Source organism: Octodon degus, unplaced genomic scaffold, assembly GCF_000260255.1.
Source record: "Octodon degus isolate 3935 unplaced genomic scaffold, OctDeg1.0 scaffold00064, whole genome shotgun sequence".
NCBI lineage: Eukaryota > Metazoa > Chordata > Mammalia > Rodentia > Octodontidae > Octodon > Octodon degus.
The window spans coordinates 11,297,117-11,303,387 of NW_004524640.1; positions in this window are offsets into that span (position 1 = coordinate 11,297,117).

The following is a 6,271-nucleotide window of genomic DNA, read 5'->3' on the forward strand; positions in this document are numbered from 1 at the left end:
CCCTCCGACCGCCGGCTCCGAGGGATCGCGTCGCTCCCGCGGCCCCAATCCGGAAGACCCCGCCGGCCGGCGACGTCCCCGTGAAGGTAGGTTAGATGGCGTGGGGAGGGGGCGAGGAGGGGCCGCAGGGCGCTCGGCTCCGCGGCCGGCTCTTGGCGCGTCGGGCTCTTTATCGAGGGGTTGATTGATTTATTTATTTCCGGGAATCCCCTCCCCCCTCACCGGGTCGCGCAGCCCGTCAGGTGGGCTCCCCATCCTGCACCCAGGAGGGACCCTGCCTTGGGAAGAAGGATGGGGAACTTTGACCGGGCCCCTCTCCAAGGCCACCAAAGTTCTCCCGGTGCCAACACCAAAGCCCAAAGCCCGCGGAGCCAGCGCTGCAGAAATTTATTCAACAAGTCAGGCTGCCGGCCGGGCCCAGGGCTGTCTGTCCGTCTGTCCCCGTTGCCCCTTGGCTGCTGCGGATCTGCGACCGAATGAATCCAAGCTGGTGCCAGTGTCCTGCCGGCCGGCAGAGCTGAGAGTGTTGGCGGAGGGACAGTGACAGCCGGGATTGAGTCGGGGAAGCCCGGGCAGGGTTTTAACTTTCCTCCAGGCTGGCGGTGGAAGGCCCCCCTCCTTGCCCAGTATCTCAGCGGGTGTCCGAGACCTACCCTGCCCCTTATGGAGCCAGGCCAGGGTCAGAGTAGAGACTCTAGGGGCTAGAAGGAGCCCTCAGCAGCCCTGGAGATGGTTATATAATGAGTGTTTATGATGATTGGGTTTTAATTGTTTGTTGGGGGGTATGCGGGGTGGGGTGGAGGGCAAGAGGGCTTGGTAGGGGGTGGGCAGGCCTATTTTGGGGAGGTCAGGCTGCTTCAGGGAGGGGGCTCTGGCTGGGCCTGGGCAGGCATCAGCTGGCCCTGCCTGTGTGTTGCTTCTGGTTAGGTTTCTGGGTGCTCCTGGGCTATGGAAGAAACTGGGGTCTGAGGAAACCCCTGAGCTGTTTTCTGGCCTGGGAGTCTATGGTCTAAGGCCAGGGGTGTGTGTGTGTGTGTGTGTGTGTGTGTGAGAGAGAGAGAGAGAGAGAGAGAGAGAGAGAGAAGTCTACGTGTGTCTGTATGGTGTGGTGGGGTCTGATTCGCATGTGAGGAGTGTCTTAGGCTGGAGGGCTCACTTTGGGCTGGACAGCCATCTGTCCTTCTTTCTCTCCCTGCCTGGGGGCTTTGCCTGCCTGGGATGCTCTGCCTGTAGGGCACAGGTCCAAGGGCTGGGCCAGGAGAGGGCTTGGCTGAGGAGTTTGGGCCTCCCTCCCAGCTGCCCGGTCCTTGGGCCTTGCCCACGCTGTCATGTCACCTCTTGGATTCGTATCTCCCCTCAGCCCCCCGGACCGGCTCTGGAAACTGCTGTCCACTTTTCAGGACAAACTTCTTTCTGTTCAGCATTCAGGTCCCAGGGCTAGTCTGAGCACTGGGTAGGCATCTGGAGACCTCCCTTTCCTCTTCCTGCTTCTGCATCATCCGTGAGGCCTGATGCAGGGGATGCTGGTAGGTGACGGGTCAGGACAATGCAGGGTGATACTGAGCAGGGACCAAGCCTGAGCCTGCAGTCTGTGGGTGGATGAAGGAATGGGAAGATGGCACCAAACTGGCAGGCCTCCCCCAAACCTGGAGGACCTGGGCACCACCCTGTCCTGGACTCCCGGTCCTGGCTTCTCAGAGCAGCTTGTGCCAGCCCTGGGCACTGCCATGAGTACTTGAGTGAGGGGCTGCAGCCTGTTCCTCTGCCCTTCTCCCCTGTCCTGCATCTGCCCTCTACACCCTCTCCGGGATCCCCTCCATCCCAGATTTCCAAGGGAGGCAGCAGGCTGCGGTGAAGAGAGCGTCTTCTAGCCCCTCCAGGGGGCGCCAGGCAGCCCCCACATCCTTCTGACTGACTCCTCTTGACCTTGGGGAGGGGCTCTGGGCTCCCCTGCCCAGTTCTCTGGCTGAAGCTGTGGTCTAGCTGGGATCCCCATGACTGCAGCCTCTGTGTGCTTTCTGGCCCCAGAGGCCCCAGAGCCTGAGCCCCCTACCATTCTCCTCTCCTACCACCCTACCACCCCGCCCCTGTCCTTTGAACCCCAAGTGCGGCTCCCTGGGCCTCAGCTCCCAGTGCTTCTGAGCCCCCACCGCCTTGGTCCCTCCCATGCCGGCTCAGCCCTAGCAGCTGGGAGCTTTGAGAGGAAAAGATACAGGCTCTTGCGCCTCCTTGATCTGAGCTGTCTCCCCACGCTGCCTTGTTCTTAATTCCACAGCTCCACATTTGGGGTGTTCAAAACTATGGGGAAAGATAGGGTGCTGGGCTGGGTGTGGGGTCCAGAGTGACCCTCTGGGCTGCAGGGGGTGCAGGCCCCCTTTCCGTGCCTCCTCCTTCTCCCTCTCTCCTTCCCTCCCTCCTCTTCTTTTCCGCAGAACATTTCCTTCCCGTATGTCTCCACGATGTGCCCCTGCGTAGTGTCCTCCATCAACCCTGCTGTCTCCACCAGTTCTGGGGCTGGGATAGGGCTCCAAGCGGGATCAGTGGGTGCTTTGTAAGTCTCTAGGTCCATAGGTCTCAGAGTCTAAGGGCCGCTGATCCTAAAATTCAAGCAATGTGAGTTAAATTTCTACCCTGTGGCTGCCAGTCCAAAGATGGAAGGAAACAAATCAGATTTTTTGATTTCCTTTTATTTTTGTTTTACATTTTTTAAGCACCTGCCAGGTGCCAGGCCCTGTTCTGGTCACTAGCAGACACAGCAGTGAGCCAAAGGGCACAGACCAAATCTTTTCTTTGTGGTTTTCCATTCCCATTGGCCTCCTGGGCCAGATACTTGGGGGTGACAGAAGAGAGGACATGGCCACAGTTTTTTGCTTCTGTTCTTCCTGTGGGAGTGGGGAAGCAGGCTGTGTGTGGCACACGGGGGTGCAGACTTCCAAGGGCTTAGCACTAGGTATTTGGACCTCCTGGAGCAGGTACTGGCTCCAGGGGGCTCCTCCGGGGCTCTTTGAGAAGGAGGGATAAGTGGTTGTTGGAAATGGAGGCTCCACAGTCTCTCCTTGACCTGGCCCTGTTTCAGAGTTCTTTTTTTTTGACTGGCTCAGGATGCCTTTAGGGCAGGTCTGGTAAGGCATGAGGATATGGGGATCGAACCACAGCATCCTGAGCCTGACTGCTTTGTTTAAGCAGTCACTTAAACAATTGTGCTAATTGGCAAGTCCCCTGTTTCAGAGTTCTTGTACGTCATTTCCCTCATTGCCTCTGTCCACTGTTCCAACCAGAACTGTCTGGCTGATGACACAACCCTGGAAGGGCAGCAGGTTCCTGCGTCTCTGTGGCTACCCTTCAGAGCAGCCAAGGCCACACTGCGTGGGCCACATGCCATGGGCCAGGGGCTCAGCCTTCTCCGTGGACACAGAGATGAGCGAGTCTGTGATTGTGTCCAAGAGCGACAGATCGCTGAGTGTCATAGGAGCATTGACTTGTTTTGCAACTGGGGTAATGCCTTCCACCTTCAAGGCTTTTTGTAAGGCTTAAAAGTGTTCAACTGTGCCAGGCATGGGCCTGTGTTCCTTTCCCTAAATTCTTTCTGAATCTCTTTGTATTTGTTATCTTGATTGCTAGGGATGTAAGATCTTCAGCATTTTACACAAGAACAGGTGAAGCTTGGTAAGACTTAGTGACATGGGGCAGGTGAGCCTGAGCTCAAGCCCAGGCCCTAGGACCCCTGACTCAGTGCTCTTTCTTCCAGACCCCCTGCCTGCCACGGGGAACACCGTGCTTGATTTGTTAGCTGAAGTAAGACCAAAGCCCTAATTACTGCAGAGTGAGTAAAAGCCAGTTAGCAGAGGCACCTGCTGGGAGGTGATCGAACTCACTGGTGGGGATTCCAGGGCAGCCTCTCTGGCCGGGCGCTTGACCCAGGTCCTGGTGACAGACGTCTGTGGGTCCTTGGGGCAGGCAAGGAGGCTGCAACCCCCAGATCCCAAGCCTGGGTCTCTCTCCAAGGGGCTTTTGACCTTGGGAAAATCTCTTTGCTTCTTCATGCCTCAGTTTCTTCCCTGGTAGATGGAAAGAGCAAATGTGCTCACTTCTGATTACCCTAAAATCTTGGCATATACGGGTTTGCACTCTCTCTCTCTCTCTCTCTCTCTCTCTCTCTCTCTCTCTCTCACACACACACACACACACACACACACACACACGTTTTGGCTGTGATTTGTTAGCCTTCCTGGGCGGAGGTGCTGATTTAATTCATTGATCCAGGGGACTGCAAAGCTGAAAGAGCTGCTGTTGCTTTTGGTGACAGGGCCAGGAGGAGTTTAACATGTAAGCAGGCTTGGTTGGCGGACCACAGCAAGGTCAGGGTCAGGTGTGCACCAGGGCCAAATGTTAGCCATTCCTTTTTTTTTTTTTTTTGGTGGAACCGGGGAACTGAACTCAGGCCCTTGCGCTTGCCAGGGAAGCGCTTATTCCACTGAGCCATCTCCCCGGCCCCTCGCCATTCCTTTTTATATCAGGGTAGCATTGTGGCGCCACTCCGAGGCTCGGAAGAGGATCTGAGGGCAGGGTGGCCCTCATGTCTGTGGGTGCTGCAGTCTTGGCTCCTAAGCTCTAGCCAGAATCAAGGGATCTGGTGTCTGTCTGCTGAGTGCTGCCCAAGCGGGCACAGGGTGTGGGCCAGGCAGCGCTGAGGAGGGGTCCTAGGGAAGCATCCGATCTGGAGGTTGTCATCTGGGGGATGGTTGAGGGAGCTAGTGACAAGAGGCCTGGGGCAGACGAGGCTGGGGGTGGGCGGCTGTCATCAGGCGTCTGCAAGGCTGTCATGCGGAAGAGGGAGCAGACAGGGGGTTCCAGGCTCCGGGGCGCCTGCTGGAAGATTCTGGGCGGCAGCTTCTCCGCAGCCTCACGGACTTCTCTGCAGACCACAGATGCAGGCTCTGCACTGCTTGCGTGTGCGTGTGCGCACACTTGTGTGTTCTGTGTATATGTGAGTGTATTTGAATACAGGGTTTGTATGTCTATATGAAATTGTATATGTGCATTTTGTGTGTCTGTGGGTGTTGTGTGTGTCTGTATGTCTGTGTGATTGCGTATGAATGGGACTGTGTTCTTTGTGTGTGTGTGTATGTATCTGTGTGAGTGTATCTTATGTGTTGTCTATGTCTGTGTGATTGTGTATGTATGTGAAGATGTGTTTGTGTGACATATATGTCTGGCTGTGTGTGTGATTGTGGGTGTGAAGATGCTGGTATGTCTGTGTATGACTGGGTGCTGCTGACTGTGTATGATTGTGTATATTGTGTATCTGTGTGTGAGTGCATGTTTGTGTCTGCTTGAGTAGATGTGTGGCTGATTGTGTGCTATCTGTGCAAGTGGGTGCTGTATGTATCTATGAGGGTATGTGAGGGTGGATGTGTGCCTGTGTGAGTATAGTTGTGTGCTCTCATGCTCTGTGTGTGTGTGTGTGTGTGTGTGTCCAGAGGCTGAAGTTTGCAACTGGCTGCTCTTTTCCCAGATTGTAGAATGAGAATGGAAAAGCAGCGGGGTCCACCTGTGTACTCACCGGGGCCCGGGGCGTCACCAGTTCCTCCCACTGCAGCCCTGCCATGGAATGGGCATCCTGTCATCTCTAGAGAGGGAGCCGCGGCTGGGCCTGTGCTCCCAGACACCACACTATGGATTCTGGGATGATTTGAGTTAATATTTTGGGCCTTTCAAGGTTCTTTGTGAGCCTAAGACATTCTGAGACTCTTGGATTCTCATATTCGCTGAGCGAATGTGTTGCGTGGTCTAGCAGGGTGTTACCTGGTGTGAGGTTGTTGACAAGCAAGCTGCCTGCCAATGTGAACACGCATGTGCACTCCCCCGGGCCTCGTGTCTCTGAGCTTTGCAGGCATGAGGAGGCGAAGAGCCCTGAGTGCTGGCTAGAAGATTCTAGAAGGCAGGATTCCCTCTGCCCTGGAAGACTTGGGGGTGTCATCTGGACCAGCATTTGTGTCACTCCTGCCTAATGACTCTGCCTGGAGCAGGGGAGGAGGCCTGTGTCCTGGGTCCCTGGTTCCAGGAGACTGATCCAGGTTAGAGATTGTAATGACTCAGCGTTTGGGTGCTTAGGAATGTGCAGAACTGCGTAGGGATCTACCTCTGCCATCTCTGCCCCAGGCCACGTAGGTGATCCTGGTTACTGCTGGATTTCCCTGGGTCTGGTCTCTTCCTTCATGAACAAATAATGTCATGGGGTTGTGGAGAGATTTGAGACAAGTAATGGAAA